The sequence below is a fragment of the Lolium rigidum genome, chromosome 4 (assembly GCF_022539505.1).
Source record: "Lolium rigidum isolate FL_2022 chromosome 4, APGP_CSIRO_Lrig_0.1, whole genome shotgun sequence".
NCBI lineage: Eukaryota > Viridiplantae > Streptophyta > Magnoliopsida > Poales > Poaceae > Lolium > Lolium rigidum.
In genome coordinates, this window is record NC_061511.1 from 251,203,499 (window position 1) to 251,226,913 (window position 23,415).

Here is a 23,415-nt window from a genome sequence, read left to right on the forward strand (position 1 = left end):
GCCTGACTTTTATTTCGTAATGTTGGTGCTTTGTTCAAAAGGAAGATATGATATCTAGGTAAAGGCAACCTATTTCTGTGTCCACTATTGACTCCGAAACTTATATGGGCCATTGGTTGATCATTATAACATTGATTTGTCCCAAAACGCCATTTAATCATTATCATGGTGTATACTCAATTTCAACATTTTCCCGAGCTGATTGTTGTAATTTCCATCTTACAGGTTACATAGACGTTATTTCCGATAATATATTCCAGGTGTACTATTTGTCTTTATGCTTCTCTTGATTTATGTTTGCTTGGTTTATTTAATTTCTTACAGTTACTTTTTTGGTAGATTGTTTTGCTAGACCTAGCTGTTTCTTACAATTACTATCATCTCTATTGCTGCAAGGTTCCCTTCCTGGTTTGTAGAATTTGTTCATCTGCAGTCTTATATTTTACAAAACTAGAGCACAAAAGATCTATTGGCTGGTGTGTCAATAAATATATAGAATTGAGGCATTGTTGTTTTCAGTATTTATGATACCTGAAAAAAGGCCAAATTTGCAGGCAAGTTACAGAAATATCAGCGATAAAAAAAATATAACCTGCTAGATTCACTCATCACCTTCTAAGTCACCTGGACACGTCTATTAACAAAAAATGTTTGATATTGCAGCTTTATGTAACTTCATGTATATTGCATACATTTCTATTGTCCAGGCTTGCCATTGTGCAGACTACAGATTTACTTATTTATTATATTGTTGAATTATTACATCATGCTTTTGTCAAGTTTGGCCGGTTTTAGCATCTCTTTGTAGTCTGGTACGGGACTTCATATTTCATCCTTGAAGGATTTGTGAGATTCTTCACTATTACGTTCCTTGAATTGCATTTCAGATTGGTGCCCTGTGTCCCCAAAGAAAGTATCAGGCTTGACATGCCAAGAACCAAAGAAGGTATCAGGCTTGACATGCCAAGAACCAAAGAAGGTATCAGGCTTGAGACCAAGAACCAAAGAAGTGGAGTGCGCATCGCGTGCCACTGATGAGTCCATTGTACGGGCTGACTACACCACCCGTCATAAGGAAAACATCGCTTCCGTTGCCTGGATGGATGTCGGTTACCCCGACGACGACAGAGCGAGCGTCCATATCTCCGTGTGCGCAAAGTACCGAAGTTGGTTATCTCAGTATCATATTTGTTATCTTCTTTAAGATTTTGTCACCAAATGTATGTCATGTTTTCGAGTAAGCCTGCCATTGGCTATGCTTTGTTTATCCGACAACCTGGTGAAAAAAGATGTTTTATTGTTAAGTGTCTCTTTCTCTCATGTATGCAAGAACCTTCCAAGCGATGCTACTTGCCCAACTATTTCATCTATTTTTGTACTGCATTTGATCTTTATAATCAGTCCATTTAGTGCACAGTCATGGTCTCTGTGTATTTGGTCTTCTGTTTTGCCTTTTTAGTTGTATAACATATTCTACAGGGAGAGCAGAACTGAGTATACTAGACAACTGGAAAGTAAATTTGAGGAGAGTATAGTTGTTTCCTCCAGCTCAACAAAAACAATCCTAGGCTGATTGATGCAGTTAACTGGTGCATGTAAATGAAGGCCAATTTCAGCAATTCAAGGGCTCTAGCTTAGTGGAAAGGATGGAGGGATGATTGTTTACGTTATCTGATGATACCTGTAAAGGAAGTTTAATTTTAGTAATTCAAGGAAGAGGAACATACCAGCTGCTAGCTCATTAGCTGCATTCACTCTCTGTGGCTCTCTGTCAACTGCGACCACCTGCTGACCCTGTCTGAGAATTTGACTCCTCCACAGTTCACATTCGGCCCCTCATTACACCACAGTTCACATTCGGCCCCTCATTACAGGCCGCCACAAGTTCTAAAGCAGCAAGCAAGAAGTGGAAAAAAAATCAGGAGCCAGCAACTGAGTCAACTGAGAAAAGGTAACTGCCTCTAAAAGAATACTACAAGAGTGTAACTGATCATAACTATATAAAAAGAAGAGTTAACCATGGCCATGCTTTTTATTATTATTATAATTATAATAGGTCTCAGATGTTATTGTATAAGATCTCTGCAACTCATCTAGCATTGTATAGTACCACGGTCTCTTTAGTGATCTGTTGTGCTCAACCATTGATGTCTTTGTTGGCTGTTCTATACATCTATATATCTTCTTAGCATCAGCATCGAACCAGAACCAGAACCAGAACAACATGCAGCTTCGTAGTTACTAAAAGATAGATATGCAACATCTGACGAGATCCTTCTTTCTCAATGTATAAGACCTTCGTTTTCTAAAGTTAGTTCAAATGATGTAATGAGAACTCTGTTTGTTTGTCCTCACGGGTGAGCTACAGAGCTACGCTATAGATTTAGTTGAAGCATTTTTCTGCTGTGATTGGGAATCGCACACAAATTTCATCAGTTGCTTTATATTCTATAAGCTGCTTCAGTTTGTGAATAATAGCAGAGTCACATATCGTCCAGCATCACGACGTCCGCATCATCATCAGTATATGTGAGGAAAAAATCATCACTGGGAAAAAACTCAAAAGCATTTGCAATCTTTGACCAAAATATCGCAGGAATTAACCAAAATCGATATTTTCTGTGTAAACATGTAACAAGAGGGGAACTATACTTTTGTTTAGGGGAAGAAGGGAACTATACATGAGGAGGATACCTGCGCTTGCTCGAAGGATGCCAGTGCCATGGGTTCGAGCCTGGCCAGCGCCTACATCACTGAGAGCCTGGCCCTCCTTCCGGCGCGGACATTCCCATCAGACCGCCGCCCAAATGTCGTGGTTACTGTGGCCTCGATGTGGATGGGCTACTTTGCTATCCACGGTCGCGCCTCGCTTCCCAGCGACCTGAAGCAGTCGGTCAGCTCAGACAGCGGGTTGGCCCTGCCCCGGCCTACCGACTGCGCCGCCATGGTCGACGAGGACGCAATCACCTCTAGCGGCCACCTCTTATGGCCCATTCCTTACATCTCGAAGCTTTCTGCCCCTCCGATGCTAGATTATCCCCTTACTTGTATGCGAGAAATTGACAGAAAGCGGCAACAAATTGCGAACTAGAGTATAGGGTCAGAACGAATCGAGAATTCAGAAGGGCAAGGAGCACCACTGATAGGAGGAGAGGAATGCATCGGCGGGAGAAAGAGAAGGGGACAGTCAGGCAGTCACGGTTATGCGAAACAGTGAGGTTGATTAGGTGGAGTATGGAATGATTCGGCAAGGCGGTAGGCCTGTCGGGTTCCGGCCGCAAGCGCCTTGCATTGGGACTTGGGAGAGTAGTAACTCTGAAGTGGTACCGTGCTTTTCAGATTGCGAGTAGACAATAGTACCACTTACTACATACGAGCAGTTCCCAATACTAATCAGAGTGTGGAGGCCATCCATGCTACAGTTTTCAGTTGTCTTTGCAGGGGAGAAGCCGGGGAACAGGTGTATGATCTCAACACAAATATTGTTTCTGTAGTGGATGAGGAATACAGAACCCAGCGTGCAGCTAACTCCTTGGGTTCCAAGGGTATGTTCCAGTTTATTCAACGAAAGGGGTCTTCGAGGAATCTTCTGGCTCTCCTTAAGCATGATGGTTGAGTTACTAAGGCTTGGCAGGTACTACCTCTGGTCCCTATTCCCTATTAATCGACACACGGTCACTGCACTAATCTAGGTGCATGCACTGAACTCCTCCACGTCGATTAAAAACGACCGGGGGAGTAGATTCAAGTGACAGTAATGGTAATTGTTTCAAGCAGTGATAAATCAGTCAGAAATCCTATGGTTAATCCATCACAAATTGGGAAGGCGGAGTCAGTTAACCTCCAATTTGGTTCTTTTCGGATCACCGAGTGGCTTTGTGATAGGTTTCTTTCAAAATTATTACATTAGCTTTGTGCACATGTCATTAGAATACAACCATATTTAATTATCTTACTACAAATATGATCACCACTGTACCCAAAATCTTTGTCAAGTGTTCGTCTGACTAGAGATAAGGTGCACTTATCTGACATGAGTGTAGCATGTACATATTTAATCAAATTGCACTTTATGTCGTATGGTTGCTCGAAACAGAGGAGGGATGCTCATACTTTGATCTTTAAGAGTTCTCTTTATTCTGTTCTGCTGAGTTTTGATTACGGGGTTTAGAATTGGCTATCCCAAATAGCCAATTGGTGTGACCTCTTATAGCAAATGGACCATCACCACCAATTGGTTTGTTTGCAGGAGTAAATATTTGTTGTAGTTTTAATCGATCTACAGTTTCTATTCTTGTTTTCTTCAAAAAAAAATCCCTTATTTAAAGTCGTTACATGTTGGCCTCTAATTCATGTTGTGCAGCTAAAAAGGACACACGTAAGATTCTATTTTTGTTTGATTCTAAGTCTCTAACTATGTTGTATATTGAAAAAAATTGAGGCTGGGACTCCTGCCATTGGAGAAGCTATTGCATTGGGAGCAGCAGTAGATTATCTGTCACAATTCGGCATGCTGAGGATTCATGAGTATGAGGTTAGTTTAAATTATTGAAGGGAGGTAATCTGCACCTTCGAAGTTTAATTTGTACCCTGAGATTGCTAATATGAAAGTGTGATCACAGCCTCGGAAAATTCTTGACATACCAAAACTACATTCTTCGGAGAGCATTCGCAGGCATGTGTCTATTTACTAATTTACATCAAACCTCATGAAAATTGAACTTGCTTTAGATTTTGGAAAATCATATTTCAGGACCTACATAATCTATTTATGGGTATCGTATTTGAGTGCAGAATGTGGAAGTGGCTAGGTTTCTGTCTCTACTTACCGATATGCCAAGTTGTGGGATATACAGTACTGCCATGTTGCATTTGAACAAATAAATTACACTGCCCCTGCTGAGTATCCTTGTCATGGATGTTTTCAGAACATATACATATCAATTTGTTGGTCTCGGTATATGACACGCCAAATCTTTTTTCCTTTGTCCAATTGGTACAGAGCTAGGCATCCCTGTCTAAAACTACCTACATTTTAATTTATTCACCAATGGAGGCAACTCTCAGACTTGGGTTTTGTTGGTATTCTATACCACCGAAAAATGGGTTGTGCATGTTTCTTAAATAGGCATTGTGTAAATTTATAAGTGCTGGCGTACCTGGAGCGCTTTGGTCCGTCCTTGCTCCGGCTCTCTGCTTCAGACACAGATTTGTGCAGCTCTTCGGGTGAGCTGTTTGCGCATGGTATGGCTGGGGCACCATACCGTGCCACGGTCGCTGGAGTGCATGAACGCTACTATTTCTCCGTATATTTTACATGCCCCCTTTTATTGGAGTTTTTGGTGCCTGCAGAGTTTATATGACTGAGGTGCAAGCATTGTCAGTACTGGATAACAGGTGTTTTGCTTTTGTACTAATGCGGTCAGCTTTCTATTCATTATTTAGCTCTTGATACCTACCGGTTTAGAAAAAACAAGATCTGATTGTTCAAAATTAATAGCAGGACTAGGATCTCAAGCAGCTACATCCAGATGTCTGCATATGATAGCTACAGATGTTCGATGCTCAGGCTACCTAGAAGAGTTTTATCAGCCGTTAGTTTCATGTTAACCTGCAAGATCTGATGCACTATGAGAAAACACTGTCTATATAGTAGTGCACCTATGATACATCAATTTTTCATCAGTACTTGGTTTCATGTTATGCTGTGGTCAGCAGTTCTCTTGTGTAGTTCATGTTTTTTTCTCCATAATTGTAATGTAATCAGTATGTGTTGAGGACTACCTATCGACTCTTTTGTTTGTTGTGTTTCTTTCATGGTTTGCGAGTCGACGAGTCGACCGGTCGTACTGGGCCAGCGACTCGTAGACTAGTCTAGACTAGTCTCGACTCAGCAAGACTCATGTTTAATAAAAATATATAATTTAGGATAAAATCATAGAATATAAGGCTGGGGACAAGGGAAAAACCTGGGCAATTCCTTCCAATGGCCAAGGCCTTCCTCTTGTCCATGAACCAGCAGCCTACAGGTTGGGGACAGGGGAGTGGGGGAAAACCTGGGCAATTCCTTCCAATGGCCGGCAGGTTCTTGCAGAGGCGGCGGCCAAGGGAGAGAACACCAAGATGTGTTTTGGCTTTTGGGTATGAGTGAGGGAAACTGTCTCTCGATCTTGGTTTCATGGGGAAACACTGGGGAAAATGAGAATGGGAGGAAAGAATGGAAAAAATTATAACATGTGGGGTCATTTTTTAAGTCGACGGACTCACAAACCTAGACTAGTCGAGACTAGTCAAGACTAGTCGATCGACTCGATCGACTCATCAAATGAGTCGAGTCGACAGGCCGAGTCGACCTTGCAAATGCGACTCGTAGACTAGTCGTCGACTAGTCTCGACTAGTCTTTCGACTCGCAATCCATGGTTTCTTTCTTACACTGATTCATGTTATAAATTTTATCAGCTCAGTCAATCTGAAAGCAAAATTCAGAATATCACGGTTTCCCCCCTGCAACTTTATTTCTTTGTTCTTCTCAGTGTAGAGGTGCTAATTAACATGCAGATATAACAATGTAGTTATAAATATTTGCTTCTGAAAGTGAACTGCAACATAAAATTGTTTCCATGCTATCAAATTAACAGTGGAATTAGGTTTAGTTTCAGATTTTGATCTCTTGCACCCTTTCAGCATAAAAGAAATTTACTCTCAGTACACAACTTCATAGTAGATGCGCAAGAAGTAGTTACATACCAGTCAATTTGGATTTGCTTGCATTTCTTCTCTCTTCCATGTACTGGAATCATCCCTATATAGGTTCCACCCCTCATTGCTTGAAGTATTCTTCTCCAATATTTTCTTGCTGCTCAGTATCCCACACTGTCCCCAAATCCCCCGCACCTCAGACCTCTCTTGGCCACAGCTCCCCTCCGGCGCCTTCTCCGACGACGAGCTAGAGCCGCAGCTCCCCTCCGGCGCCTTCTCCGACGACGAGCTAGAGCCGCAGCTCCCCTCCGGCGACTCGGAGATGTGGGCCCTTCTGACGACGGCTCAGAGCCCCAGCTCCCCTCCGACGACATGGCTAGGTTCATTTCGATTCTCGACCTCCCGCTCCGTCCTCCACCCAGGCCAAGAACGAGGCCATCTCCGGAGCTGTCCTTGGCCTTCCAGAGACCATCGTTATCCTCTCCGGCACGGTGGTGACAACCAACTGCGTCGATTGGAAGCTCCGGCGGCCGGAATTGAGGACTTGACTCGACAGTAGCTCACAGGAGAGCAAGGATAAAGGATAAACCGTAAACGGAAAGTGAGTTGAGCCTTTCCCGCAAAAGGACGCAAGTCGGAACCAAGAGTGCTGAGTGTGTAACTCTGGGTCTCTGGGATGCTGATGCAGTGATGCACTTATGCGGATTAGGTTGTGTGAGAAGTGAAAAGTGTGCTGCTCTCTATGTGCGTGTGTGATACGTGTAAATTAGGTGTACTAGATTTAGATGTGCGCCTTGGCGCACGACCCCGTAGAATTCGCAACATGCATTTTCTTTATATACTGTAAAGAGTATGTTCAGATTTTTCCTAGAAACAACATGGCACTCTATAAAAAAGAAAGGCCTATTGCAGCAATCAGATAAGATGCCAGTGACATTGCTAATATGAAGTTTCCAAAGAAGCACCATTGCACGGTCAAAGAGCCTAACAGAGTGAGTTCCGGTGTTTATAGTGGCAAGCAAACTTAGATTCTGTTTGTAACACGGCAATCACCTGCCTAGTGCAACATGTTTTTTTTTGTCTAGGATTTCTTCCTCATCATCTTCCGACGCTCATCCCGAGTACCCAGCAAAGGTCAGCTTCTCCCCCGCGGCTGCATATTTTGGAGGCTTAACCAGCTCAACCTGAATTTTAACCTGCATGAAAAAACAACCCATGCACAATTCAGAACTCAATAGCATCATGCGACATGCATCTTTCTCAAAGAAAATGTATTTAGGAGAAAATGTGAACCATGCAGGTGAGTGTAGAAATGATAACCAATTAGAAGAAATTCTTTGGTATGCATCTGCCCAGGATTTAGGGACAATCCAGAAGTACCTATCCATGTTCTAACATGTGAACATGACATCAGTTTCTGAAAATAACAAAGCAATAAACATCTACATTAGTATATATTTCTACAACTTCACCAATTGATGTATCAGGAACAAAAGACCATTATTATCAAACATCATATGATCTGGTGCTCACTTCACACGCTCACTGAACATTCAAATCATGCAAGATCACAAGAACCACACACAAACACATACTTCACTGTCAGATAAACTAATCAGAATGATGCATCGTACCTTCAGAAGCCAGCCAGAGGATTTCTCATACAATCATCGAAGAACAACATCGAGCAGCTGGGCACCAAACGGGACCAACCATGGAGCCACATAATGGTGAATACCACCACACGCTATGGAAAACAACAAACAACAATAGAAAAATAAGAGCATTATATCAATAGGTCACAAATTTAATAACATGCCAGCAAATGGATCAAGGCACGGCGTTTGATGCCCAACATCAACAATAAGCTGGTTGATATATGTCACCCTCTATGGAAACAAGTTCTGATGTTTTAAGAAATAACATTCCATTAAGGTACTCGCTCATGTCATGATATTTTACCCAAAATGGGCACAATTACTTCATTTCAGACTTTAGTTCTTAAACCAAAGTAAAATGCATTCAACCTTAGTTGTGTTCGGCACCATACTTCTTACGTTGTTCATGAAAAAGAACAACCTCATTGACAAAACTACTCCCAGATGTACATGTAGAAATCCCCTTGCAAATCTGTTAAAACTGATATTATAATATCTACGCAAAAAAGGAACCAAGACCCTAGAACATCTTGTGATCGATCGCATAAAACCTCTAATGTTGTTTTTTTACCTAAATAGCCTGCATGTGGAGGTGGAATGAAAAATCCTTTATTTTGATAGCTTCGAACACATTTCTAGAAAGAGTTCAATCGGAGAAAACCCAAGTTAAGTATTCGGTAGGGGTTCAATATAACCGAGTAAAAAGGGTCAACTTTGCGCAAAGTTTATACTAAAAACATATTTGTCCTCTAAATGTAATTAACAGTTTCAAGGATCAAGATAAGACATAAACTTTGAACAATTCAATCAGTGTCACCAGATGCACAAAACAAATACAGTGAGTACCAAGATCCCCATAACTTCACGAGACTCATCCCATGAAGACGAGGGGGAGAACATTGGCCAAGGAAGTCAGTAATTTACGTAAAGCATAATAAGGGTCTTGAAAAATAAAGGAAGATGGATGCAACAAATATTTACCTGACAAAACTGTAGGCAGTTGCAAGAAAGGAGGCATATGACTGGAATTGCATATCCGATCAGATGCAAGTGCAAGTCAAAAATTAACATGGATATCTTGATCATGGATCCATGTTAATTTTTGACTGAGAAACTGTGTCAGACTTAGAAGGAAGGAGGGATGGGTCTTGAACTTCAAAGAATATAGAAGTTGAATCCAATATCCAGATGTGCACTCGAAATCGATAAACCGATATTGGATCCTTGAGCAGGACAACAAGGTCCACTATATCGGAATCCCGGTTTGCACCTAGGCTGGTAACAGTAACCACCTCCCATTTTATGAGTAAAGGATGTAAAGTATAGTACCGACTATAAAAAAACTCATGTGTGGACTGAAATAGCACAACCTCAATAAGTCCAGAATCAATTGTCTAGAAATAAGAATTAACCAAGCAATGGAGAACAAAGCCACACAAAACCAAGTAAATTATGGGCTTGACTTATTATTCTTAGAACATGTTCAGATCAACTTATGCTGATATGAATGATATAATATTGAAGAGTAATTAGAAGTGTCGATCGATAAAGACATTTTCTATGCACACCATTTCACGAAAAGGTTGATTAATCCTTCCTTGCTAACCTAACTTATCACCTATCATCTAGAACACTATAAGAAGAAAACACCTACCTATTTATGGTAGTTTTCACTTAGATCGGCGGTGGCATATAATGAACTTGTTAAGCATGAGATCAGAATAGTATGTTTCAGCGTCAAACAAGTTTAATAGACACCGGCCACCTCCGTCCCTTATGTTCTACAAAGTAAAGAAACAACTTTGAGCAAAGTTAAGGGGAAATAATGTAAGCATCCAAGCATAATACCTCACCTTGGCTTTGAATAAAAAATGGGATGCAATCAAGGGTGAGCATGCATACATGTATGAAGTGGTGAGCATGCAGATATGTTTACCGACACATTCATTTTAAATGTCTACTAAAATAGTAAGGCCTTACGCATCATCTTAGTAGAGGATTATTCAGCAAACTTTATGCATCATTAAAATTAAACGACTCATAGTCGAACACCAAAATCCAAATGCCAATATATTATATGCATACCCTGTGGACATATGTTTCAGCATTCTTGGGGAAATCCGATAACAACATTAACAACTTGGATATTTACTACCCTTGTAAAGAATCTGCAAAAGAAAACACAAATGTCGGAACCGAAGTTCATCTCACCCAACACGAATAATCATATGACCCATCTAGCTTTACATAAAAATAGGTCAAGAAACTAATACATTATATTCTCAAGTAATGACTAATGAATGAAAATGCGAAGAGCAGTGATTCCTGAATGTTTTCATAAAAGGTAGAATACTACTGAATTCTAATTCACGAAGCGATGAAATATATTAGACCATTTCCAAATTTCACCACCCATAATAAAATACAAAATTCCTCAGATCAAAGCATATACACTCAACTATAGAATAAAAGTAAATTCTCCGAATATAAATTACACCAAAGTTGCAACTAAAGTCAAGTACTTTGGTGTAAAAGATTAATACATTAAACACATAAATGGATAGTAAGGGAAACGCTAAAATATTGCAGATTGCTAATCATAAGTCCTACACATTCTGATGAACTTTTTTTCCTGTATTAACCGTAGGCTGTAGTCAAAGGCAACAAACATGCAAAGTTGGAAACCGGCAAATACCTTCAAACCCATCCAACCGGTGATGCTTTGTGATCATCCCCGGACGGGCTTATAACAGCGGCATAATCTTTGTCAGCGAGGTGCCAAAAACAAGGTTTAATCGCACCACAAGAAGTCCTCGAAAAAACACGTTATTTAATTATAAGAAGGCAATACACAATATAATTGCAAAATTCAGCATTTTCTATTCCTCATAACAGTAAACCTAAACCTTTGGAAATTGCAGTCCTCCTGCCAGCATCATGTCACTATCTGCAGGTTCTGGTAAGTTGTAACCTGGTAACACCATGCAGTTCAGATACTAAATAGAAATAATTTTGCAAGGAATTGCTACTAAACAAGCCAATGCCCAGAATTCATTCTGCTACACATATTAGAAGGAAAAACTTATCAAGCATACATATCGTACAATGGTTCATCAGGCTTAGTTGGAAGATTTTCAACTCTTAGCATCTCTTAGACAATCAGATTGCCGATCACAACTATCACTGTCTTCCAAAAGTAAGACTGCTAATGAAAGACCATGATAATCTACACTCATAGACACAAGACATGATCTGATAATTTAGGAGTAGCTACTATCAGGTTACACATGATACCTTGGACGCAATAGCCTCTGTTAGGCTTGAAACCATGACCATCTCAAGCAAAGCCGTCATTAAAATCTGCACCAAACAATCCAATGTTTACACACACTATATAAACTTTGAAATAAAAAATCAAAACAAGATTTTAAGTTCATGGTAGCAACTTCAGTTTTTTTTCCCTTGCTTAAGCCCATGATTTTAAGTTCTAGCTGAACCCAAGCAAGCACAAAAAATAAAGCGGTACTTCTCAAACAATTTTTTGTATCATAGGTGTGCAATTTACAACTTAATTGAACATGGTTAAGACCATTTAAAGCACTTTAATCATAAAAACATGATAATGAATTTTACCATAGTTGTACAGTTTACAACCTGATTGCCTCACTTTTGCTAATTTGTGAAGGCAACTTTTCATTTCAGAAGTTTAGGAAACATGGCTAAGACCATGCAAACCACTTTAGTCTTGATCATAAGAACACGTTACCGGTACTACCCGAGAATTATATGGCTACTTTATTTATTTTTATCGTACCTCTACAACTTAATAATTTCCACACTACTGCTAATCAACTTGGCTTTTCGAAGCTCGGACAACATCTATCCCCCAAGTAAAACATCTGCTAGACAACATCAGAGCTACAAGCCAGCAAACGAAGCAAAGACAGTAATTTCATGCTAGAAATAAATCATCTTTCCTCCCCCTCTCTTTCTCCACGTCTCTCTATCCTCCACACACCTTGATGGAAACTAAGATAAGATAATATGGGCTGATCTCTGACCAGCGAAATAAACAGGTACATCTATCACTGTGTGGCTACAATTAGTACAGAGGGTTTATTTTCGACCTGATCAAACGCACGAGGATGGAACAGAGGACACTACCTCTCTTCCTACGGATGTATCCGTACTCGCACACCAAGATGTAAACTAAGGAACGAATGAACTACTTTCATAAGGGAATAGCTATATTTCAGCAGATTAATTAGGTGTGGTTCTTTACTACCCGTACTCACGTTTCTTTGGCTCTATCGATATATGGATACACATAAACCGGCAGCTACACCGGTAAATAGGAGGATGGAACAGACCAAAGTCATCAAGATTCAAACCAAACAGCAGGCCAACAAAAGCAGCCGCATCCACCCGACGTGGTAATTCCGAAACGGGAGGACCCGCAAAGACGAAAAACAGGACATGGGTAAGCTTCAAGGCTAAGGAAAGAACATGCCTGAGTAATCACGACTGCGAAGACCAGGATGAAGAAGTACGGAAATCCAGGCGGAAGAACAAGGAAAGAAGAGAAAAGGTCTGCAAACACGGGATCGTCCGCGAGAAAAGCGACAGAACGAACATTCCCAAAACGGTTGGCACGACGGTGGTAGGCAAAGAAGAATCAAAGGAGGGGAAAAGAGGGCCGGGAAGATCGGAAGAACCGAATCCACAGCAGAGCGCCGTCCTCGAGAATCGCAACCAAACAAACTTTGCCAAAACGGCCGGCAGGACGGTGCCAGGCAAAGAAGAATCGAAAGGAGGGGAAAAGAGGGCCAGGAAGATCACCTCAACCAAATCCACAGCCCAGCGCCGCCATACTGCAACGCCGGTGCCCGCCGCCATCCTGCACGCCTCCGCCGATGCCGAGGAAGTGTCTGGGACGGACGACGGCGGATCTTCGTCCGATCTACGGTGCATCGAGCGGGTGGACGAGGCGAGGAGGAGACGACGGTGACTGGTGGCCGCAGATGATGCCAAGGAAGCGGCCGGGATGGACGACGGCGGATCTGCGGCTCCACCGGCAACGACGCTCCTCGGCGCTCGCGACGTGCTCCACCTGCGGCGGCGCCGCTCCCGCTCTCAACCGGCAGTGCAGGGAGAGAAGGAGAGGGAAGAGAGGTGTGCGGCGGCGGGGATGCGGGCGCGAGGAGAGAGGAGGAGAACGAGCGAGGCGGCCAGGGATTGGGTAGGTTTCCTACCGGAAGCGAGGGATTGGTGGAGCGCGACATCGGGCCGAGCGGGCTTTTTAGCGACCCATGGATAAAATGCGGGTTCACGGGAGGGCCTCACGCCCTGGACGGAACGGCCGGCCGAGATCGCTCCACGTCAGCTCGATCGGACGGCCCAAAATCCAAACGCCTGTGAGAGCCCCATGAGGGTGCAGCAATCATACCGTGAGATGTGTTTGAATCATTACAAGAATAGAAATCCATTCATAAATTTACTCCGAGTCATTCTTGAATTCCTGTTAAGAAACCCGAAAAAATTGTTTTGTGATGCCTACTAAATAATCAAAATTAGAATTCAAGATAAGATAAACCACTCTAAAAAGAGGGAAATCCAATGATAAATTTACCTCAAATAATTATTGAATTTCTCCTAACAAACTGAAATAATTGTTTTTTTGTCATGCCTACTAGGTTTTCAAAATAATTATACTATATCTTTACTTGATTGGACTCTTCAAGCCAATGTATACATACTTGAAAACAGATGCCGCAACGCCCGTGCAGGAAGGAGGCACGGCATGGTAGGAAGGGACGAACCGATATGGAAATTGCCCGTCAGAGTCCCGCCACATAGGCCTGCCCCGCCCTCATCAAAATTTTGCCCAGTTGCGCCGTTGGTACCACGGGAGACACGCGGCATGTAGGACAGCCCAGGAAAGTGATAGACTGATGCGAGACACGTGATATGTTCTGTTCTTCCCTCCAGTAAAATTAAACAAGTAGTTATTCACTTTTTATTTAATGATTGCTTATCATTGATGTTTATAAATATATATAATGTGAACTTAATAAAAATTTCACGGGATCGTGCGCCAAGGCGCACATCATAATCTAGTTTCTATTACTACTCCCTCCGTCACGCCAAACTTGTCGGAGGCGTGATTTTGCAAAATTCCCCTCGGCGTTTGTCCGAATCCGACCGAACCCGAGTCTTGTGCACCATCATGGAAATAGCTGAAGATGGCAAACTGATTACTCCCAAGGCTCACGCAAAAAAATTTGTAAGTCAATGTGGAGTTATTGTTAGGGACACCATCCCGATCACCACTCAAGAAAGGAAGAAACCTGCAAATGCGGAAGGAGTTAGTTATGTCGACACGAGATCCAAAAATCTGATGTTTATGAAGCTCCTGGTAAATTTCATCTTACCGGAGCCAACTGACTCTGAATGTGAGAATGACAGGCCAGACCCTGAGGATCCGGAGCTGAATATCGTACAACAAAGAGTCAAGAAGTGGGCTCTTAAGAAGATGGCAGTACAGTTCAACGGCTACAAGAAGAAATTGGACAACTTGTTTGTCAAGGAAAACAAAGACTCCGGATTTCAATGGCCCCTATGAGAAGATAAAATACCACTAGGAGGAATTTGTGAAGTACAAGACATCGGAGAGGGCAAAGAAAAGGTCAGCCACCAATAAGAAAAATGCTGCTAACATGATGTACTTCCATACCATGGGGCAAGGAGGCTACAAGGCAGGCCGGCCTAAGTGGAAGAAATGGGAGAACGACCTAATTGCTAATGGGATCCAGCCAGAGGTAGTGAAATGGAACCAGCGGTCAGGGGATTGGTTTTACGCGCATGGGGGCACGTTGAACTCACAAGGGAAATGTATATATAGACCAAGACATAAGGAAAACCCACTTCCCATCGAAGCCTTTAGAAATATTACAAAGGAAGTTGAAGAGGGGAAGTTCCATCCCGAAAGAGAGAAGGACGAGCTCGCACGCGCCCTTGGGAATCCTGAACACCCAGGACGAACACGAACCATACCAGGTGGCAAGCCGTACTGTATTAGGTTTCCTGTAGAAACAAAGAAATATCCCGATAGAAGCTGTCAGAGGTAAAAAGGATGTGATTCAAGAACGTGTTTCTAAGCTAGAGGAGCAAGTGAGGCAGATAATATCAAGCTCCCAAATGGTCATCCAACCTCAAGCTAATCCGCAGATAGAAGAAGCTGCATTCGATGCTAGCGGCCAGGGATCTTAGCGGAAAAGCAGCGTGGCTTCCACGGAGCTACCGGGTGATGATGCTGATGTGGATCCGCAGATGGCTCCTCGCTACCATGTGGATCATATCACAGAGTCGACACCTTGTGAGCTACATGTCAAAGTGATGGGCTATTTATCGCTGAAGGAGGCGATCGGCTATGTCTTACCGCCAGTACCTGGTTCCACATGGCTACGTTGTTGCCGGGTGGATCAAGTTATGGATGGGTATGGTCCGCTGAAGCTTGACCACCCTGCTGGTGAAGGGGATTTGCTAGAGCTGGGAGAAGCCAAGAACACTACAGTTCTATGGCGAAAGGAATTCATTGTGATTCTGGGTCGGACGGCGCCAACAAGGTCTCCACCGAGCCAGCATTCTCCACCGATGCAGCCGTCTCCAGTGCGTTAGCCATCTCCATGCGCCACCCGTCTCCAGTGCATCAGCCGTCTCCAGTGCAACAGCCGTCTCCAGTGCAGCATTGTCAACCGATGCAGCCACCGCTTGAGCCTTCTCCGCCGCCGCGTGAGCCTTCTCCGCCGTCGCGTCAGCCTTCTCCGCCACCGCAGCCCACCATGAAGTCTAAGAGCAAAACGCGGAGCGCTCCGGCAATGAGTCGTAACCGATCACCGAAACGCCGACGAGAGCCCCTCCCAAGAGTACCTAAGGTTCCTCCCAAGAGACCTTACGACTATACAGAAGAGTAAAATGACAAGATCGCAAAGGAACAGTACATGAAATCCAAGTTTGGCAAGAAAGATCCCCAGCCTGAGCCCGAGCCGCCTATATATAAGGAAGAAAAGTTGAAAATGCTGAAGTACCTTCATCAACCTCAGCCAAGTCTTTCATCGAACTATGACCACTCTATTCGCAAGTCAAACGTGGTAGCAAAAGAGCGGTGGGAGAAAAAAGTAAGGTAGAAGGGAAAGCAGTTCCCCAGCTTGGAAACCAGAAAAACTTGTGCCCCCCACTCCAAGTGTATCCCGATGTCCTACAGTGCCTTGATCCGACGCTGGTAGCACAATACAAAGAGGAGGCATATGCGTCCGATATGAGTATTCCTGAGTACTTAATCCGCATCGAATTCATGCACACGAATGATGTCCAAATAGCATACTAGTACTAGTACAGGAAACCTCTTGTCAGAGCTGAGGAGTTGCCTTATCTATCAACACAACTGCGAAGACTGCATAAGTGGTACTTGGATGCATGTGAGGACGGTCAGAACGAGATCATGATGGGAATCAAAGATGAGCACTACGGGCGAAATGACGTGATAAACATCGAATTTTCTGAATTATTTCAGTTATTCAATCAAGACGCCCTCGACAAATCTATCATCAGTGCCTATTGTCTGTAAGTATTATTTATGTAATTAAGTCTCTACCGTGGCTCGTCCATTGCATGCATATAACTATAGTCACTATATTATGTAGAATGAAGATCCGTGAATACCGACTTGGGCAAATCTATAACATTGGGTTCGTTGACCCATATACTGTGAATGCGTATGATGTCAGCCGCTTTCCCAAGGACACGGAGAGTAACTTGGTATATGCCTTAAGGAAACACTCATACAAAAGGGAAATACTATTTCCTTACAACTTCAGGTGAGTGTTACTGTCTTCACACATTAAATCTTTTTCGCTTACTCCATGTGTTAAGTGTAATTGATGAGTTATGCATATGTCCGCAGGTTTCACTATATCCTGCTAGTCATTGAATCGGATGCCGGAGTAGTAGAAGTCATGGACTCGAAAAGTAAACCCCTTGAGGCGTGGGGGGACATGGCTAATATGCTCCAGATGGCTTGGAAACGGTTCACCAACAAGGCTCCGGGTTTGTGGAAAAAAGAGCTTGAAATTAGACATGTACCGGTAAGTACTACTAGCTAGGCCACGCATCTCTTTAATTCTAGTTTCAATACCATTATTACCATCCTTGATTATTATTTTGATTAAACTTTGTTCTCGTAAAGTGCTTGAGGCAAGAAGACGGGAATAATTTATGCGGCTTCTACGTTTGCGAGTTCATTCGCCAGACGTCCCACCAGGGGCCAAAATTTTAGATCAACTTGAAGTACGTAAATAACATTCATAACTTTATTTTATCACATTGTGCTTCATTCACATACATATATGTATACTGACCACCTTCTTGAAATTATTAGATCCAACGGTTGCAGAACGGTCTTCTAGCAACCGAGCGTGTGATACGTCCATTTTGCATCACTATTTTATATCATAATTTACTGTTATTCATTGATATCTTTTCATATTTAGAGATGATACTTATGTTATTTCATCTATTTTGCATGTTTCATGGTCATTGGAGAATCGCGCACCGGAGTCAGGATTCTGCTGGAAAAAGCACCGTCAGAATGCAATATTTCGGAAGATCAACAACTGACGGAAATTATACTGAAAATCCTATTTTTCCAGAAGACAGGGGTAGCCAAAAGGAGGAGCCGAGGAGGTCCGCCAAGGGCCCCCCTCATAGGCCGGCGCGGGCCCTGCCCTGGCCGCGCCGCCTTGTGGGGAGGGGGCCCACAGCCCCTTCTGGCCTCCTCTCCTTCGCGTACTTCTTCGTCCCGAAAACCTAAGCTCCGCGAGGATAGTCGCGAAGAGTCACAGCCGCCTCTGCGGGGCGGAAAACACCAGAGAGAAAAGAGATCTCCGGCAGGCTAAAATCTGCCGGGGAAATTCCCTCCCGGAGGGGGAAATCGACGCCATCGTCACCGTCATCGAGCTAGACATCATCTCCATCGTCATCGCTATCATCTCCATCATCATCACCGCCATCTCCACCGCTGCACATCGTCACCGCTGTAACAATTTGGGTTGGATCTTGATTGTTTGATAGGGGAAACTCTCCCGGTATTGATTTCTACTTGTTATTGATGCTATTGAGTGAAACCATTGAACCAAGGTTTATGTTCAGATTGTTATTCATCATCATATCACCTCTGATCATGTTCCATATGATGTATCGTGAGTAGTTCGTTTAGTTCTTGAGGACATGGGTGAAGTCTAAATGTTAGTAGTGAATTATGTTGGGTAATATTCAATGTTATGATATTTAAGTTGTGGTGTTATTCTTCTAGTGCTGTCATGTGAACGTCGACTACATGATACTTCACCATTTATGGGCCTAGGGGAATACATCTTATATTTGTTTGCTAATTGCGGGGTTGCCGGAGTGACAGAAACCTAAACCCCCGTTGGTATATCGATGCAGGAGGGATAGCAGGATCTCAGAGTTTAAGGCTGTGGTTAGATTTATCTTAATTACTTTCTTGTATTTACGGATGCTTGCAAGGGGTATAATCACAAGTATGTATTAGTCCTAGGAAGGGCGGTATATTAGCATAGGTTCACCCACACAACACTTATCAAAACAATGAAGATTAATCAGCTATATGAAGCGAAAGCACTAGACTAAATTCCCGTGTGTCCTCAAGAACGTTTGGTCATTATAAGTAAACAAACCGGCTTGTCCTTTGTGCTAAAAAGGATTGGGCCACTCGCTGCAATTATTTCTCTCGCACTTTATTTACTTGTACTTTATTCATCTGCTATATCAAAACCCCCTAAATACTTGTCTGTGAGCATTTACAGTGAATCCTTCATCGAAACTGCTTGTCAACACCTTCTGCTCCTCGTTGGGATCGACATTCTTACTTATCGAAAATACTACGATACACCCCCTATACTTGTGGGTCATCAAGACTATTTTCTGGCGCCGTTGCCAGGGAGTGAAGCGCTATTGGTAAGTGGAATTGGTAAGGGAAACTTTTACTGTACGTGCTATTTTTATTTCTGTCCTCGCTATAATTCATTATGGAGAGGTCTTCTCTTGAATTCCTCTTTGGAAAATCTACTACTACTGCAAAGGTAGTGGATGAGGCGCCAGGTGAGAAAGAGGTTCCATACAAAATACCTATGAAAATTATTGAACGTGTTGTGGATAACCGCTATGAAGGGGATGGAACTATCCATCCTGGTGATCATTTACTGTTTTTACATGAATTATGCGGGTTATTCAAGTGTGCAGGTATTTCTATGGATGAAGTGAGGAAGAAGCTATTCTCTATATCGTTGTCTGGTAAAGCGGTGCATTGGTACAAATTGCTGAATAATGGGGATTCTCTTGAATGGAATGATATTGTACCCCTATTTTATTCTAAGTTCTATCCTCCAAGTGAAATTCACAAAGACCGGAACCGCATATATAATTTCTGGCCTCATGATGGAGAGAGTATTGCCCAAGCGTGGGGGAGATTGAAGTCTTTAATGCTCAAATGCCCCATTCATGAGCTTCCTGGTAATATTATTATTGATAATTTCTATGCAAGACTTTCTTTTCAAGACAAGACCTTGCTGGATACTTCTTGCTCTGGATCATTTACACGCAACAAAGAAGAGTTTAAAAGGGACCTTCTTGATCGGATCCAGGAGAATACTGAAGGATGGGAGAACGACAAAGATAGAGAGTTAGGTATAAACTATGATTATAAATGCATTGAAGTTTTTATGGATACTGATAAATTTCGTAATATTAGTGCTACTTATGGTCTTGATTCTCAAGTCGTTGTAAATCTTTATAAAGCTTTTGCCTCTCATTATGAATTGCCTAAGAAGAACTTTGATAAGTATCATGAACTATATAAAGATAAAATTGATTCATCTATAAATAAATGTGTTGTAATTGAAACTGTTGATCATGTTATTCCTGAAGCTTATATTTAAAAAACTCCTTTCCCTGCTAAAATGAAGGAGTATTCTGTTATAAATAGTGCGGTTAATAAAAGTGAAAAGAAACCTATAGAACCTGAAGAGCAAATAAAAGTTGAACCTGCTGTTGCAATAGTTAAAGATCTTGTGATTGAAAATGTGGAAGATGGTCATATTATTTTCTGTGAAGATGCTTCTAATATTGTTTCACATCCTAATAAGTCTAGGAAAACTAGTGTTCCTATGCTATCTGTTAGAATTGGTGATCATTTTGCTGTTATGGTTTATGCGATATTGGTGCAAGTATTAGTGCTATTCCTTATGAGCTTTACACGGAGATTATGCACGAAATTGGTTCTTGTGAACTTGAAGATATTGATGTGGTTATTCGGCTAGCTAATAGAGAAACTATCTCTCCAATTGGTATTGTTCGAGATGTGGAAGTTCTATGTGGTAAGATTAAATATCCTGCTGACTTTTTAGTACTTGGTTCTCGTTGCTAGTAAGTATTGTCCTATCATTTTTGGTAGACCTTTTCTAAATACTTGTGGAGCTGTTATAGATTGCAAGAAAGAGAAAATTTTGACTAAATTTGCTGGTGAATCTTATGAGTTTAATTTCTCTAAATTTGCCAAAACTCCTTATAAAGCTGATTTGCCTAATAATGATTTTAGAGTTGAACAAGGTGTGCGTCTATTGCTCTTGCTCCTAATAATCCTTTGCAGCAACATTTGGAGAATAGTGAGAGTGAAGTCTTTAGGGAAGAAAGAAATGAACTTGATGAAATTTTCCTTCGTCAACCTATTCTTAAACATGACTTGTCGGTAGAAGATCTAGGTACAACACTACCACCAAAGGAGGATCCTGTTTTTGATTTAAAACCATTGCCTGATAATCTTAAATATGCTCATATTGATGATAAGAAATATATCCTGTTATTATTAGTTCTAAGCTTTCAGAGATTGAGGAAGAAAGGTTATTGGAAATATTGAAGAAACACCGAGGAGCTATTGGCTACACTCTCGATGACTTGAAGGGGATTTCTCCCTCTATTTGCCAACATGCTATCAACATGGAAGATGATGCAAAGCTTGTTGTTGAACATCAGCGTCGTCTAATTCCTAAGATGAAGGATGTGGTAAGGAATGAGGTATTAAAACTTCTTGAAGCTGGTATTATATATCCTATTGCTGATAGTAGATGGGTTAGTCCTGTGCATTGTGTTCCTAAGAAAGGAGGAATGACTAGTTGTGCCTAATGATAATGATGAGCTCATCCCTCAAAGAGTAGTTGTAGGATATAGAATGTGCATTGATTATCGAAAAGTTAATAAGGTTACTAAGAAAGATCATTACCCTTTACCCTTTATTGATCAAATGTTAGAAAGGTTGTCTAAAAATACTCATTTTTGCTTTCTTGATGGTTATTCTGGGTTTTCACAAATTGCGGTTAAAACTAAAGATCAAGAGAAAACTACTTTCACTTGTCCTTATGGAACTTATGCTTATAGGCGTATGCCTTTTGGTTTATGTAATGCTCCTGCTACTTTTCAAAGATACATGTCTGCTATTTTTCATGGCTTTTGCGAGAATATTGTAGAGGTATTCATGGATGATTTTTCTGTCTATGGGAATTCTTTTGATAATTGCTTGCGAAACCTTGATAAAGTTTTGCACAGATGTGAAGAAACTAACCTTGTTCTTAAATGGGAGAAATGCCACTTTATGGTTAATGAAGGAATTGTATTGGGACATAAAATTTCCGAGAGAGGTATTGAAGTTGATAGAGCTAAAGTTGAAGAAATTGAGAAGATGCCCTATACTAGGGATGTTAAAGGTATTCGTAGTGTTCTTGGTCATGCTTGGGTTTTCCGAGAGATTTATTAAAGATTTCTCCAAGATTTCAAAGCCTCTTACTAATCTTCTTCAAAAAGATGTACCTTTTTTTGATGATGATTGTAAGGAAGCTTTTGAAACTCTAAAGAAAGCCTTAACAACTGCTCCTGTAGTTGAACCTCCTGATTGGAATTTACCTTTTGAAATTATGTGTGATGCTAGTGATTTTGATGTAGGCGCTGTTCTTGGACAGCGAGTAGATAAAAAATTGAATGTTATTCATTATGCTAGCAAAACTCTGGATGCTGCTCAAAGAAATTATGCTACAACTGAAAAAGAATTATTAGTTGTAGTCTTTGCTTGTGACAAGTTTAGATCCTATATTGTTGATTCAAAAGTTACAATTCATACTGATCATGCTGCAATTAGATACCTTATGGCAAAGAAAGATGCTAAGCCAAGGCTTGTTAGATGGGTGCTTCTTTTGCAAGAATTTGATTTGCATATTATAGATAGGAAAGGTGCTGATAATCCTGTTGCTGATAATTTGTCTGGATTGAAAAATATTACTTATGATCCTGTTCCTGTTAATGATAGTTTTCCAAATGAACAATTGGTTGTAATAAAGGTGAGCTCGCGAGATAGTCCTTGGTACGCCGATTATGCTAACTTTATTGTATCCAAGTATTTGCCTCCAACCTTTTCAGCTCAGCAAAGGAGGAAATTCTTTTATGAGTTGAGGCATTATTTTTGGGATGACCCACACTTATATAAAGAAGGAGTGGATGGTATTCTGCGAAGATGTGTTCCCGAATATGAACAACAAGAGATATTGAGTAAGTGTCATGGTAGTGTTGATGGAGGACATCACGCCGGAGATAGGACTGCGCAAAAGGTTCTACAATCAGGTTTCTATTGGCCAACTCTCTTCAAAGATGCAAGAAAGTTTATTTCATCTTGTGATGAATGTCAAAGGGTTGGTAATATCTCCAGACGCAATGAAATGCCTATGAATTATACTCTTGTTATTGAACCATTCGATTGTTGGGGATTTGACTTCATGGGTCCTTTTCCCTTCTTCAGAAGGTAACACTCATATACTTGTCGCTGTTGATTATGTTACTAAATGGGTGGAAGCCATACCTACAAAAAGTGCTGATGGTGAGACTTCTTTAAGAATGCTTTTAGATATTATTTTTCCTAGATTTGGAGTTCCTAGATAT

The 23,415-nt window shown here is 41.5% G+C and overlaps 3 long non-coding RNA genes across 4 annotated transcripts; 1 reads left to right on the top strand and 2 right to left on the bottom strand.

The window, feature by feature from the left end:
• Positions 1-4,568: 4,568 nt before the first annotated feature.
• On the top strand, positions 4,569-5,797 carry LOC124650224. Its single transcript, XR_006986906.1, has 2 exons — positions 4,569-5,421; positions 5,504-5,797. It is a non-coding gene; the product is annotated as an uncharacterized LOC124650224 (long non-coding RNA).
• A 1,848-nt stretch (positions 5,798-7,645) lies between these two features.
• On the bottom strand, positions 7,646-9,540 carry LOC124650225. 2 transcript variants are annotated; one of them, XR_006986908.1, is made up of 4 exons: positions 9,340-9,540; positions 8,335-8,447; positions 8,021-8,117; positions 7,646-7,896 (listed from the first exon to the last, which is right to left on the bottom strand). It is a non-coding gene; the product is annotated as an uncharacterized LOC124650225 (long non-coding RNA). The 2 variants fall into 2 exon arrangements; XR_006986907.1 differs by having other exon boundaries at positions 7,994-8,117.
• Positions 9,541-11,102: 1,562 nt separating this feature from the next.
• LOC124650227 lies at positions 11,103-12,813 on the bottom strand. Its single transcript, XR_006986909.1, has 3 exons — positions 12,729-12,813; positions 11,653-11,718; positions 11,103-11,329 (listed from the first exon to the last, which is right to left on the bottom strand). It is a non-coding gene; the product is annotated as an uncharacterized LOC124650227 (long non-coding RNA).
• Positions 12,814-23,415: the final 10,602 nt, after the last annotated feature.